Raw genomic sequence first — 16,489 nt, forward strand, 5'->3', positions numbered from 1 at the left:
AAAATTGCAATAACGCTGCTCGGGGTAACATTAACATGATAGCAGGGGGGCCCATTGATGATGATTCTAATCGGGCATGGAAATCGCACGCTCGGCGATTAACAATTCATGTCGTTGATGTAGTGCTGAGAAGGCGGCAAGGCCGGAGATCAGTTTCAGACCTAGAGATTTGGTGGGGGTAGAAGTACCCCATGATGATGCACTGATAATCAAGAATGTTATAGCCAATTATAACATTTCACGTACTTTTATTGATACTGGTAACTCTGTTAACATTATCTTTAAACAATCTTTTGACTAGTTATAGATCGACCCGAGAGAGCTTCAGATGATACTATATTTTTAGTATATTACATTAGATCCTATAGTGTAAGGAATATAAAAGCTTACTGGTTCTTGGAGGTTCGAGGAAGTGTTCTTCTTAAATGAAGTGCTACATTCTTTTAGTTAGAGCTACGGTCTCGATCTCTCATTTTCTTCTTTTGTTGGACATAATATCCATCAGAAATTTGGTAAACTTTGAAATTTGTTGAATGACATCAATTAGAGTGACCTCAATATAAATATCTTTAACCTTGTCAAGAAATCTGCCAAATTATTTATCCTTCTTCAACATGACTAATCTCTGAGGAAAAGAAATTGCTTGGCTTTGAGGGTAAAGTGGAAGAGTCTCTTCAATATTCTTGGTATTCTCCTCATGATCTTGAAGAGGGGGATAAGGAGTCTTGGTGCACGGTGCACTAGAATCAAACCTAAGTTTCGATGTTGTGAAAGGTTCAAGTTAAATCAACTAAGTGTGTAAGCTATTTACTTAACCAGAAAAGCTCTAGTCGCAACTAGGTAGGAAAGTCTTAGTAGATTATGGAAGTTAAACAAGAAGTTCGGGTGGGTCGAGGACTTGACACCGAGTAATTAGAGTCAATAGGTCTGGAGGACCTAATATCAAGAGGAAGCCCTGGTGAGCTAATCCAATGTTAAGCCGACGTCCAAATAGGTCTAGAGGACCTAATGTTTGGCAGGTAGATTGAGATAAGTAACTGGAGTGGAGCAACGGGGAGATCATGTTCCGGGAAGGAACAAACCCTTGGTCACTGATTCAACTGAAGAAACCAATATGCTTCCAAACTAAGATCAAGATAGGTCTTACTATCTTTTCTTTCCTATTCATGCATTACTACTATCCAAACTTTGTATTGTAGGAATATTTTATACTATTGTAAACTAACTCTATTTTACAGAATCTAGGTGATTGGTCGATCGAACCAAGCTAACACGACACAGAGTCTAGTCGAATAGAGTAAGACAGAGCACTTTTGGTATTCAAGGGGATCGGTCGACCGAACCCAAGGATCAGTTGATCGAACCCATGTTGGAAAACAACCTAAAAGATCAAAATCTTAGCAAACTTGGAATTCAGATAAATCAATCAACCGAACACAAAGATTGATCAATCGAACATTTAATTGCATTGATGTCAAAGTAGATTCAGATAATAGAGAAGTTGGCAGTTTGAAGGATCAGTCGACCAGACAAGATGATAAGTCGATCGAATAATTAATGCTCTTAATTACATGAAGATTTAGATCTCATCACCAAAAGAAAGTACAGTGTTCAATTGACCGATGGAGGGTTCTATCAATCGAACGGATCAATCGACCGAAGGGTTATTCGGTTGACTACACTTATAAAACAAGCCTCAAGCACTAAGCTAGTGTAACAATTCAGTATTCTACTATTCTACTACACTGCTACTCATGCTACTTCAGATCTTCCACTTAGCGTGCAAGTTATATCACTATGAAGCTCTGATGATCTTTGTTGTTGTATTGTCAGTATTTGTATTTAGCTTGCATTCTTTTGTATTAATTTCATTGTATGCATTACCTCTTTTCTGAAGTTTTTTAGAAGGAGGAATTTTAGTGGATTATCCAACGGTACAACCAAAGATCGCGAGTCTTGGAGTAGGAGTCACCAAAGGCTGAACCAAGTAACTGAATGAGTCTACTTGTTTGAGAAAATTATATTTTCAGTCCTATAATTTGCACTTTTTTCAATTTTAGCCTTGTTATGAGTCAATTTACATTCTTAGTCCTGTAACTTGTAATATTTTCTAATTTTAATCCTTTTTCTTTCAAAATTAAAAATTTTCAACAAAAAATGCTGAGTTGTAAATTGAATTTGGAGATTTTGATTTTTTATGACCCATGTGTTTTTTATATTTCAACAACAAACTGAACATTTTTCCTTGAAAAATTTCAATTTTAGAAGAAAAAGGACTGAAATTAGGAAATATTACAAGTTACAGGACTAAGAACGTAAATTGACTCATAACAGGACTAAAATTGAAAAAGGTGTAAGTTATAGGACTGAAAACGTAATTTCTCCTACTTGTTTTTGTTGTCTTTCCACTGCTACTTTGATATTTCAAATTGAAAAGAAAAATTTTTAAAAAATGAACGACATTCACCCCCCTCCACTCTAATCCTTCAATTAGTATCAGAGTCAGGTTGCTTTAAAGTAACTTAATAGTTTTTCGAGCAAATTTCAAAACCTTTTTTTTTCTTTAAACCTAAGTAATATTCTTTTATATTTTATCCTACATTGCTAATCCCAAGATGAAAGTCTTGGAAATTTTCTAATTCCTTTTGTGCAAGAATGTCGAACTCATACCAAGAGGGATACAACACAGTTTGTCCCCCACTATTCAAAGGAGACAACTTTAGCTACTGGAAGAATAGAATGGGGTACTACCTCAAATTCGACATCAAGCTCTAGTTCACCTTACTAAAAGATACACACCACCAATAATAGATCAAAACCCAATAAAACCAGAAGACTGGACTCCCCCAATGATAAAAAAAAAGTGAAAATGAACTACAAAGTCATAAACACCATCTAATGCGGCCTAACTATGGAAGAACTAAATAGAGACAGATCCTATGAGAATGCAAAAGAGCTTTGGGATATCCTGGTAAAACTACACAAAGAAACAGATGACTCTAAGCTAACAAAGAGAGATCTCCTACTAAATAATTTATTTAATATCAAAATACTTCCCAGAGAAATTGCCATCCAATTGCATGTATGAGTTAAAGACATTCTCAACGACCTCCACCTAATTGGACATCACTTGGAAAACCATGACACGATAAGGTATGCCTTGAATGTCTTCCCTTGAAATGCTTTGTGGGCATCGATTGCAGATGTTTATAAAGTTTCTAGGGACCTTTCAATTCTTAAGTTAGATGAACTTTTTTGTAAATTAGAATTGCACGAACAGTCTAACTTGAGTCAAGTCAAGAAAGGAATCACATTATATGCAGGAACAAGCAAGATGACAAAATATAGAACTAAAAGTGGACCCGAAAGTGAGTTAGACTCAGACTCAATAAACGAAGAAGAACTGGTGAGCATGGTCTAAAGAATGTTCACCAAAAGGAAGTTCAAAAGAAGCAAGAAGAAAGTACCAAACAACCAAAACTAAAACAAATCATAAGTAACTTGCTTTGGATGCAACAAGAAGGGTCACTACAAACATGAGTGCCCAAACCAAAAAGAGGAGAAGCCAAAATCCACAAGAAGAAAGAAATCACTCCAAGCAACTTAAGATGAATCATCTTCCGAGAAATCCAATGCGGAAGAACCGAAGAACACGAGTCATCTTACTTTTATGGCAAGAAATGAAGAATTAGAGTTCGAGGAAAAGTATGAGTTTGAATCCGACGTCGAGTTTGAGAGAAACCATGGATTTGTATCCTTTTGAAGGTCTTGATATGGTAAATTTTTCTTCCAAGTCAAATTTACTTTAAATTGTAAAATGATTGTTTAAAAAATTAAACAAGTTTGAGGATCAAATTAACTTACTACTTAAGGATGGATCACCTTAAGAAGCAAGTTAGCTTGAGTCACTCGACTAACCAAGTTTAAGTTGGAACTTTAACTCAAGTTACAAAACTTGAGAAAGAAAATTCCAACTTGAGAGGTCAAGTGGAGCAACTCAAGAAAATATTTAAAAAGTTTAATTTGGGATCCAAGTTTCTAAACATGTTACTTTGTATCACAATGAGTCGTGTATAACAAATCCAAACTTGAATACAAACTAAACACAATCAACAAATCATACTTGTCTTTACTTAGTCAAAACATTACAAAACAAGTCCAAACATGGGTAATAAATCATATTTAACTAAACAAAATGAACCTAATTAATATTTGGTTCCCAAGAGTCAGATCCATCTCTTAGATAGACTATATCTAACCTGTGACTTAGAGGGAGCAAATAGAAAACTGTTCACCCTACTTGATTGATTGATGCATGCTTAGACTTAGATTTATTTTACTACTTAGATTAGGATGGTTAGAAATAAAAAGGGTTTACCAAATCCTAACAACATAGCATCACAATGGATTGGGATAATAGTATGTCAAGGAAATTTTATAGCGTCCTTGAGTAGAAGGTTCTTACCTATATCAATCGATTGGTTGAATCGATAGTGAGATGATATAGGGAACACTACTCTTAATCATTCCTAGTCGAGTATTAACATTCAGGGACAATGTTAATGCGACGAGACTAGCATGTAGGTCAACTCGATGACTTGATCTCACAAGTCATGGATATGGAGATATCAAGTTGACACATGGGTATGCATTGGAGAATGTATACTGAATGACCCGCCCATGAGAAAGTATCATGGATAGTTATATTAGTGTCATATACTTTCTCATGTGGCTATTAGTATGTGATGTGAGCCAAGAAGAGGCATTGAAGGGAATTGGGGGACCCATGACAAGGTCCAAGACTAAGAGAATGAAGCAAGCTTTGGAAGGCTTAATAATGAGGCTCAAGGAAAAGGAGGATCAATGCACAATGGAGGCAACAACTAAGTGGATCACATTCCTTCAATTTGAAAGTGAAATTGGACCAACATGAGGACCATTTTCGTGTGCATGCATGGGGGGGTTTTTCTAAAGTGACTTTTGATGTCCTTTGTGGGTTTTTAATGCATTTTTGAAAGTTCCTAAGCTAGTATAACAAATACCATGCATGCATGGTTGCATTAAGCTAGTATTAGGGATTAGTGGTTGCATTAGTGGATAATAAAATCCATGCATGCAAGCATGATAATTATTGCATAATTAGTGCATAGGAGATCTTAAGGGATGTTAAATAGGAGAACTCTTGTATGACAAATCATGTAAGTTTGAATGAAAATTTGAGTTTCTGTTTTGTGAGAGCTTCCTTCTTGTTCTTAGGCAAAGAACTAATTTTGATCTTATCAAGGCAACTTGTGGCGATCAAAACCCCATGACTTATCACTCACCTTCTCATCTTGCTTGAGTGTGGCGTCAATACCCTTACCCAAGCTGAATTTCAAGGTGATCCATTTACAAGGATTTTTTATCATTTGGTATCAGAGCCTTGGCTCCTTGATTTTCAGGTTTGTGTCTTGTTTTCATCTTTGTTCTTGTCCATCTTTGTTGATCTCTTCGTCCTTATCTATCATAAATTTCTATTCGCTATTTGGGTCCTCAACTCAAAAAAAAAAAAAAAAAAAAGGAAAATTCGAAAAAAAAACAAAAAGAAAAAAAATCATTAGAGTCATTGATTTCTGATTGAAAAAAAAAGAAGAAAAAAAAGGAGGATTTGTGAATTGAAAGGACTCAATATTCTTTCTTTGTGAAATCTGAATTCAAAGATATATTCCTTCCATTGCTCTTGGTCATTGCTGAATTTCTCGTTTTATCCGTTTATTTCTCTTGTTCTACTCATATTTCTTTTGTTGGTTTCTTATTCACTTGATTGTCTACTTGTTGTCTTGAGAAAGATATTGATAAGGTTCTTTCCTTAAGAACTTATAAAGGAAGCTGAGTGGATAAATTTGAGTGCAACCACGTGAGTAGAGTGGTGAGGTCCGTCCAACATTTCTTTTGTAATTTTCCTTGTCATCTTCTATTTTTTTGTTGCAAGCATGAGTGGGGAAAAATCACCTAATTCCCCTAGGTGAGATCTTAATAGGCTTCAAATGGAGGTACTTACTCAATAATTTGAGAGAATACTTCAAAGACAACTTGAAGAAATACACGAAAGGATGGACCGACTTGAAGGAGAAAAAAGTTTCGAACCGTGGGGGCAATTCTAATCATGAAGAATTTCGTCAAAGTGAACCATTCTATGATTCACCAAGAGAAAGAAGGAGGCATGAAGGGGGAAGAAGACATGAAAGAGGAGGTAGAGACCATAGACGAGAAGATGATCTAGGAGGTGTGAAAGTCCAGATACCGTCCTTCCAAGGGAGGAATGATCTTGAAACATATCTTGCATGGGAGATGAAAATAGAACAAATTTTCTCATGCCACAATTACAATGATGCAAAGAAAGTAAAGGTGGCTGCCCTTGAGTTCACCGATTATGTCTTAATTTGGTGGGATCAATTGCAAAAGGAGAGAAGAAGGTATGGAGAGCATCCTATCAACACTTGGGACGAAATGAAGACTTTGATGAGAAGGAGATTTGTGCCTTCCCACTACCATAGGGAATTGCACAACAAATTGCAAAGACTCACCCAAGGGAGTAGGAGTGTGGATGATTACTACAAGGAGATGGAGGTGGCTTTGATTAGGGCCAATATTGTGGAGGATAGGAAAGCTACCATGGCTCGGTTTCTCCATGGCCTAAACCGAGACATTGGAGACATTGTGGAGTTACAACATTATGTGGAGCTTGACGATTTAGTGCATCAAGTAATGAAAATAGAGCAACAATTAAAGAGAAAGGGCGTTATGAAGAAATCATCTTCTCCAAACTACTCTTCAAGTTGGAAGGACAAGCCAAAGAAGGAGGGTTCTTCTTCAAATTCTAAGGAGGCATCAAGCACTAAGAAGCCTATTCCTACTACCTCTTCTTCCACTTCTAAGAGTAGGGATATCAAGTGTTTTAGGTGTTTGGGAAAAGGTCATATTGCATCCGAATGCCCGAATAAGAAGACTATGGTGGTGAGAGATAATGGGAGTATCTCTAGTGAAGAAATTACTTCTCATTCCTCTTCCTCAAGCGATGAGGAAAATGATGGAGCAGCCTATACGCAAGATGGAGATCTCTTGGTGGTTAGGAGATTATTGGGAAGCCAAGCCAAGGAGCATGAGGAGGACCAAAGAGAAAATATTTTTCATACCCGCTGCCTTATTCAAGGTAAAACATGCTCTATGATCATTGATGGTGGAAGTTGTACCAATGTGGCAAGTACTAGGATGGTCACCAAACTCAACCTCAAGACTACACCACATGCAAGACCATATAAACTCCAATGGCTTAGTAATAGTGGTGAATTGGTAGTGAACCAGCAAGTGTTGATTAATTTATCCATTGGCAAATATGAAGATCAAGTTCTATGTGATATTGTGCCTATGGAGGCAAGCCACATTCTTCTTGGAAGACCTTGGCAGTTTGATAGGCGAGCTCACCATGATGGATTCTCCAACAAGTTCTCTTTTGTCCACAATTCTCGCAAAGTCACACTTGTACCGTTATCACCAAGGGAGGTTTGTGAGGATCAAATAAAAATGAGAGAGAAAAGAGAAAAAGAAAAATGAGAGCTTAAGAAAAAGAAAGAGCGTGTGAAAAAGAAAATACTTGATTTTGAGGACAAAATTCAAAAGAAAAGAGAGAATGAGGAAAAGAAAGAGAGAAAAATAGAAAATTTGTTTACAAGAGGAAGTGAGGTGAAGAAAGCTTATTTGACAAGGCAGCCTATATTTCTTCTTTTGAGCAAGGAAACTTGCTTGGAATCAAACCCTAACTCCTTGCCTAGTGAAGTTGTTATTTTACAGGATTTTGAAGATGTATTTCCCAAAGAAGTACCTCACGGATTGCCACCAATGAGGGGGATTGAACACCAAATAGACCTTATTCCTGGCGCTTCTCTGCCCAATAGGCCAGCTTATAGGAGCAATCCTCAAGAAACAAAGGAGATACAAAATCAAGTGGAGGAATTATTGCAAAAAGGATGGGTTAGAGAAAGTTTAAGTCCTTGTGCTGTACCCGTAATTTTGGTGCCTAAAAAGGATGGAACATGGAGGATGTGCACTGACTGTAGAGCCATCAACAACATCACAATTCGGTATAGACATCCAATCCCTAGACTTGATGATTTGCTTGATGAATTGCATGGTGCTTGCTTCTTTTCTAAAATTGATTTAAAAAGTGGGTACCATCAAATTAGGATAAGGGAAGGGGATGAATGGAAAACAGCTTTCAAAACCAAATATGGATTGTATGAATGGTTGGTAATGCCTTTTGGGTTAACTAATGCACCAAGCACTTTTATGAGGCTTATGAACCATGTCTTACGAGAATTTCTTGGAAAATTTGTGGTAGTATACTTCGATGATATTTTGGTATATTCCAAGAATTTTGTTGAGCATATTGCACATCTCCAATCTGTCTTGCATGTCCTTAAAAAGGAAAAACTATATGCTAACTTGGAAAAGTGTTCTTTTTGCACTAATCATGTGGTTTTTCTTGGTTTTGTCATAAGTTCTAAAGGAGTGCAGGTTGATGAAGGGAAAGTTAAGGCCATTAGAGATTGGCCAACTCCTAAAACTGTGAGTGAGGTTAGGACCTTCCATGGGTTGGCAAGTTTCTATAGGAGGTTTGTGAAGGACTTCAGCATAGTGGCAGCACCTCTAAATGAAATTGTTAAGAAAAACATGAGTTTTAGATGGGGAGAGAATCAAGAAAAGGCATTTCAAACACTTAAGGATAAACTCACACATGCACCCATTCTTGCTTTACCTGATTTTTCCAAATCTTTTGAAATTGAATGTGATGCATCTCATGTGGGTATTGGGGCTGTTCTACTTCAAGATGGTCATCCCATTGCATATTTTAGTGAGAAACTAAGTGGCGCCACTCTCAACTATTCCACTTATGATATAGAATTGTATGCACTTGTTAGAGCATTACAAACATGGCAGCATTATCTTTTGTCTAAAGAATTTGTCATTCATAGTGATCATGAATCTTTGAAGTATTTGAAAGGGCAAGGGAAGCTCAACAAAAGGCATGCCAAATGGGTCGAATTTCTTGAACAATTTCCTTATGTGATTAAGCATAAGCAAGGAAAGGTAAATGTTGTAGCAGATGCACTTTCAAGAAGGTATAACTTGTTTGCTACACTTGAAACTAAATTGCTTGGCTTTGAACATAATAAGGAATTGTATATACATGATAATGAGTTTTCCCAATTATATGCTGCGTGTGAAAAGAAATCACAAAATGGGTTTGCTAGGCATGACAACTACTTGTTTAAGAATAACAGACTTTGTGTGCCTAGAGAATCCATGCGTAAATTGCTAGTTAGGGAAGCACATGAGGGGGGTTTAATGGGACACTTTGGGGTTCAAAAGACCTTAGAAATGCTTCTTGAACATTTTTATTGGCCACACATGAAACACGATGTGCAGAAATTTTGTGCATAGTGCATTGTGTGTAGAAAAGCAAAATCTAAGACATTACCTCATGGACTTTACACGCCTTTGCCTATTCCTAATTTTCCTTGGACTGACTTGTCTATGGATTTTGTTTTAGGGCTACCACGTACTCAAAAAGGTAAGGACTCCATTTTTGTGGTAGTTGATAGATTCTCCAAGATGGCACACTTCATAGCTTGCCACAAAGTGGATGATACATCTCATGTGGCAGATTTGTTTTTCAAAGAGGTGGTAAGACTTCATGGCATGCCTAGGAGCATTGTTTCAGATCATGACACCAAATTTTTAAGCCATTTTTGGAGGACCTTATGGAACAAGCTGGGAACAAAGCTTCTTTTCTCCACCACATGCCACCCACAAACTGACGGCCAGACTGAGGTGGTAAATAGGACACTTTCTACTCTTCTTAGAGCAATTATTAAGAAGAACATTAAGTCTTGGGAAGAATGTTTACCTCATGTTGAATTTGCTTATAATAGGGCGGTACATTCTACTACTCAATTTTCTCCTTTTGAGATTGTTTATGGGTTCAATCCACTAACACCTCTTGATTTGCTTCCTTTACCTAACACTTCTTCTTTAGTTCACAAGGATAGCAAAACAAAGGCAGAATATGTGAAGAAGCTTCATGAGCATGTCAAAGCTCAAATTGAGAAGAAAATGGAGAAATATGCAAATCGAGCCAATAAAGGGAGAAAAAGAGTGGTCCTTGAACCCGGTGATTGGGTGTGGGTTCATATGAGGAAGGAACGGTTTCCTACCCAAAGGAAATCAAAGCTTCAACCAAGAGGAGATGGACCATTCCAAGTGTTGGAAAGAATTAATGACAATGCTTACAAAATTGATTTGCCCGGTGAGTATGGTGTTAGTGCAACATTTAATGTGGCTGATTTGAGTCCTTTTGATGTAGGAGATGAAGACCTAAATTCGAGGACGAATTCACCTAAAGAAGGAGGGAATGATGTGAGCCAAGAAGAGACATTGAAGGGAATTGGGGGACCCATGACAAGGTCCAAGACTAAGAGAATGAAGTAAGCTTTGGAAGGCTTAATAATGAGGCTCAAGGAAAAGGAGGATCAATGCACAATGGAGGCAACAACTAAGTTGATCACTTTCCTTCAATTTGAAAGTGAAATTGGACCAACATGAGGACCATTTTCGTGTGCATGCATGGGGGGGTTTTTCTAAAGTGACTTTTGATGTCCTTTGTGGGTTTTTAATGCATTTTTGAAAGTTCCTAAGCTAGTATAACAAATACCATGCATGCATGGTTGCATTAAGCTAGTATTAGGGATTAGTGGTTGCATTAGTGGATAATAAAATCCATGCATGCAAGCATGATATTTATTGTATAATTAGTGCATAGGGGATCTTAAGGGATGTTAAATAGGAGAACTCTTGTATGACAAATCATGTAAGTTTGAATGAAAATTTGAGTTTCTATTTTGTGAGAGCTTCCGTCTTGTTCTTAGGCAAAGAACTAATTTCGATCTTATCAAGGCAACTTGTGGCGATCAAAACCCCATGACTTATCACTCACCTTCTCATCTTGCTTGAGTGTGGCGTCAATACCTTCCCCAAGCTGAATTTCAAGGCGATCCATTTACAAGGTTTCTTTATCAGTATGACTACTAGTCCTTAGACCTGAAGTCACCATGGTTCCCTACATAAGGAGTTACATACTTTGGTTTCGTCAAACGTCACCCGTAACTGGGTGGACTATAAAGGCGATTATTGAGTATGTAACGAATTATGCAGAGGGACGTGAGTGATGTAGATGGGATCTATCCCTCGTATATGACGGGAGTGACATCGATATTCTTGATAGAGTGAGACCACTAAGTGCATGGCCATGCCTAAATGAGTCAATATGAGATATTGAGATCATTTGATTGAGTGAGTCTACTTGCAGTTCAAGATTTAGATTGATTAGAGGATGACACGGTCTATGCCTCACATTGATCAATCTAGATGTCTAGGATAGAAAGACAATGTCATATATTGTGAGGAGTCACAATTAGTAGTCACAAGGTGATGTTTGATCTCAACAGTCTTGTAACTTGGGTAGCAATGATGTATTGCTAGATGCCGCTCATTGCTTATGTTTCTAAAGGAGTTTATAAACATTGCCAACGTTGCAAGAACCTATTGGGTCACACACAAAGAACATGTAGATGGAGATTAGGTTCATATGATGAACCAATTGGATTAGGTTCATGTGATGCACCAAAGATTGGATTAAGATTAATTCAAATTAGACTTATTGAGTTAGACTCAATTAGATTCAATTGTTGAATGAGTCTAATTTAAATTTGATTTATTGAGTCAATTTATATTAATGAATTGAGATTCATTAAATTGAAATTGACTTGAATCAAAGATTGGATTCAACTTAACAAGAAAGAAAAATAAAAATTGGTCAATTTTGACTTGACCAAATGGGAAGTTGAAACATCAAGTTTGACTTGATGTATTGCCACTACATGAAGGATGACTCATCCTACATGGCATGACTAGCCTTGCCACATCATCTCCACATCATCAAAGGAGATCAAGAGGCATGGAATGTCAAGAGCCAAAGACCCTTGGCATTCCATGTGTGGCCGGCCACATTAAGGAATGTGGGTTTCATTTGTGGTATTGATGTGTGGTTATTGTTGCATCTTCTTCCTTGGTTTTTCTTCCTCCTTCTTTGCTGTTGCCGAGAGTTCCAAGCAAGGTGAAGGTGAGTGAGTTGAGTTCCAAGAGGATAGGGTGGAGTGAAGGTCACAAGGAGGGTACTTAGAGGAGTGTAAGAGATTCCTCTTATTCTCTCTCTTTTTCTCCCATTTAAATCCTACCCGAGAGCCCTAGGAAGTGCTAGCACACTTGTGGTGCTCTCTTCTCCATTTAGAGTGGTTTGTGAATCACTACTTATTTGTGTGGATACTATTAGAGGTGGGTATGCTTGTACACACTCGAGATCCGAAGAACCTTGGACTTGCGGGATTGCGAAGGGCTTCGCTTCAACGGTAAAGATCTTCTCCTTTGTAGATTTAGTGTAAATCTAAGTTAGAAACTCATACACGTAATGTTTTCAAAATTTTAATCTTCGCACGGATCCAGTGGCTGGGGTTTCGGGGTTTTCGCAACGCAAAAAATGATTTTTGCGACCCAAAAAACCCAACAAAAGGCATGTCTAGGCTCAATTATATGTGTTCTACCTGGTACACTAAACTTAGTGAATATGGCTGAAGCTACCCCAGTCAAATATGAGTCAGTTAGACCAAAACTGTTAGTTAGAGCCCTAGAGCCAATCATTTGATGATTGTATGGACTCATTGTATCATATTCTTGTATATTAATAAAGGCATTTGTTTGGTTATTATACTTATTTATATTAGTGCCAAATAGACTAAGTATAATAGCGTCCTTGAGTAGAAGATTCATACCTATATCAATCGATTAGTTGAATCGATAGTGAGATGATATAGGGAACACTACTCTAAATCATTCTTAGTCGAGTATTAACATTCAGGGACAATGTTAATGCAATAAGACTACATGTAGGTCAGCTCGATGACTTGATCTCACAAGTCATGGATATAGAGATATCAAGCTGACACATGGGTATACATTGGAGAATGTATACTGAATGACCCGCTATGAGAAAGTATCATGGATCGTTATATGAGTGTCATATACTTTCTCATGTGGATATTAGTATGACTATTAGTCCTTAGACCTGAAGTCACCATGGATCCCTACATAAGGAGTTATGTACTTTGGTTTCGTCAAACGTCACCCGTAACAGGGTGGACTATAAAGGCGATTACTGGGTATGTAACAAATTATGCAGAGGGATGTGGGTGATGTAGATGGGATCTATCCCTCCCATATAACGGGAGCGACATCAATATTCTTGATAGAGTTAGACCACGAAGTGCATGGCCATGCCCAAATGAGTCAACATTAGATGTTGAGCTCATTTGATCGAGTGAGTCTACTTGGAGTTCAAGATTTAGATTGATTAGAGGATGACACGGTCTATGCCTCATATTGATCAATCTAGATGTCTAGGATAGAAGGACAATGACATATATTGTGAGGAGTCACAATTAGTAGTCACAAGGTGATGTCGGATCTCGACATTCTTGTAACTTGGGTAGTAATGATGTGTTGCTAGATACCGCTCATTACTTATGCTCCTAAATGGGTTTAGGGCATTGCCAACGTTACAAGAACCTATAGGGTTACACACTAAGGACAATTAGATGGAGATTTAGTTCATATGATGAACTAAGAGGATTAGATTCATTTGATGAATCATATTGGATTAAGAGTAATCCAAATTGGGCTAATTGAGTTGGACTCAAGTTGATTCATGTATTCAATGAGTCTAATTTAGATTATGACTCATTAAATCAACTTAATTTAATGAATTAGATTCATTATATTAAGTTGGCTTGAATCATATGGTTGGATTAGATCAACCATGAGAGAGATTTGATCAAGTTTGACTTGATTTGAGAGGAAGAGAAAAAAAGTCATGTTTGACTTGACTTTTTGCCACATCACTAGTGAGTTGGCAAGATGTGGACCAATAGGATTGCTCCACATCATCAATGTGTGCCACCTCATGGAGGTTAGAAGCCTCCATAGCATTTAATGTGGTCGGCCCACATTAAATGAGGAGGTTACACTTGTTGCCATGTCATTTAGTGAGGTGGCAAGATGTGGACCAATAGTGTTGATCCACATCATCCTAGAGTGCCACCTCATGGGGGTTACAACTCTTAATGGTCTCCACATTAATTGGAATTAATGTGGGGGTTACACCTCCTAGAAGGTGGCCGCCCACTTGAATGTGGAGAACAATTTTCATTTTGAAAATTGATTCTATCATTCATTCCTTCTTCTTCCTCCTAGAGTTCTTCTTGCACTCTCCCTCTCCTCCTTCCTTGGCCGAACCACATAGGTGCTAGCACACCTTGGTTTTTGGTCACCTCCATCTAGTGTGTCCGTGTGGATACTTCTAGAGGACCGTGCGCTTGACGGTCTTGAGATCCGACACCATTTGGACGAGCGGGATTCGCGTGGGGCGCGCATCAAGGGTAATGATCTTAACTTTAGTGTAGATCTAAAGTTTTTACAAACTCGTACAAGAAAAGGTTTTTCAAAAAGTTTTGTTTACGAATCTTTGCACGAGATCCATGGCTTTGGGTGACTCGGGGTTTCCGCGACGCGAAAAAGTGGTTTTCGCGGCCCGACGAACCCAACAAAAACCTAGTATTAAGTTCTTTGGAAAAAAACTATTTTTGGGAAGTTATCTTATATATGGTTACTCTAATGATGTCCGATGTGACTCACCATAGTCTAGAGACTTACCTTATAAATGTAGGATCGAGATACACTAGAGGAGGGGTGTGAATAATGCTCATGGTTTTTTCACGTTTGTTAAAAAAAATCATCCACCGAGATATGCCACATTTTTTTCCTTCAAACTTTTCCACGGGATGAATGATTTTTTTTTAATTCAAGTATTTAGTTCTTCGAAAGGACTAAATTTGAAAGTGATCGACTTGGCTCTATGAAAATTTTCCACCGACAACCAAAATAGATCTAGGAAGCACAGGTGGATCATGGTGGATGACCTAGCATTAGAAGTGATTTGATGATATACCTTACGAGAGATTCAAACCTTTGTTACATGGAAGCCCATCCTTATCCAATATTTAACTAAGATTTAGATTAAGTTGTAGGTAAGATTTTTATATAATTTTGTCTAGTTTGTGAGAGGTAACATCATTATCACTTGGTGATTATACTTCAAATTGGGCATCTTCATCACTAGAAAGCCCATCAATAATTAATGGCCATGAAATTCATATTCTTCATTATTTGGTACAATTCCGCAACATTCGATTATCCCGATGAAGAATTGTTTTGAGTTTTTATTTTTTATTTTTAATAATCTAGGTATCCATCTCTTCAAATTGACTAATCCTGAAGAATATTGGTTTGGTCTCACGAAAGTTTCCACTGGATATTAGAATAAATCTGAAAGTATGAACAACTCATCGCTTCACAACCAACATTCGAGGGTTATCCTTCCATTTAAGGAAATTAATTTTGCAGTGCACCGTAGTTAGGAATTGACCTATGGATGTCTAATTAACTATGAAAATATTTTACCATTACATTGTAATCTGGGAGCTTAGTCTTCTCACCATTGCCTTGATGCTTTAAGCATTTAGTTTTTCCCTAGAACATAGCACAGGCGATGAACGCATGATATCTCTTACGTAATTATAAGGGGTCGATTATCAAGAATTGACGATCTAAAATTTACACCACCATATGTATAATATCTATGTACTTATATTTACCTCCCTCCATATCCATGGCATTATTAAAGTAATCAATCTATTTTTTTTAGCATTTAGTTTTGTAATATTCTTTCCTATTGTAATCATATTACTTCAAATTTATATTTTGGTTGAGATGTTTTTTTTACTCTCGAGAATGCTTCTCTGTTTTTATTCTCCTCACTTTAAAGTCATATATATATATATATATATATATATATATAATTGTTTGCTTCTCTGTTTTTATTCTTCTCTGTTTTTATTCTCCTCACTTTAAAGTCATTTCACTTGATGAAATATCATCCTATCTTTTGGATTCGGACTTGGAATCCGAATCAATTATTTCCTTTTTCTTTTTTTCTTTCTTTTACCTTCTTGTTCTTAACAACAAAAGCTAAATCTTTCTTTTGGGTGTAGCGTTACCGTATTTAAATTCATAAAAAAGTTCATCGAATCTTACCGTCAAAGGGTTCTTTCACACTTATTGGCATCTACTAGATACCCATATATAAAGTAATAATAAGAAATGCTTTCCACACATATCATATCAAATCACGATTGTTAATACTCTATCCAGTCACATAAGCTGCACTTATGGATTTGACTCAAGGTTTTTCATTGAACAACTGCCATTTCCAGCCCACTCCATT

At 37.1% G+C, this 16,489-nt stretch overlaps 1 pseudogene; it reads left to right on the forward strand.

Annotated features, from left to right (window-relative positions):
* Nucleotides 1-6,375: 6,375 nt before the first annotated feature.
* LOC122028834 lies at nt 6,376-10,335 on the forward strand (annotated as a pseudogene).
* The last annotated feature ends 6,154 nt before the right edge of the window (nt 10,336-16,489 follow it).

The sequence above is a fragment of the Zingiber officinale genome, chromosome 10B (genome assembly GCF_018446385.1).
Source record: "Zingiber officinale cultivar Zhangliang chromosome 10B, Zo_v1.1, whole genome shotgun sequence".
In the NCBI taxonomy this organism is placed as follows: Eukaryota; Viridiplantae; Streptophyta; class Magnoliopsida; order Zingiberales; family Zingiberaceae; genus Zingiber; species Zingiber officinale.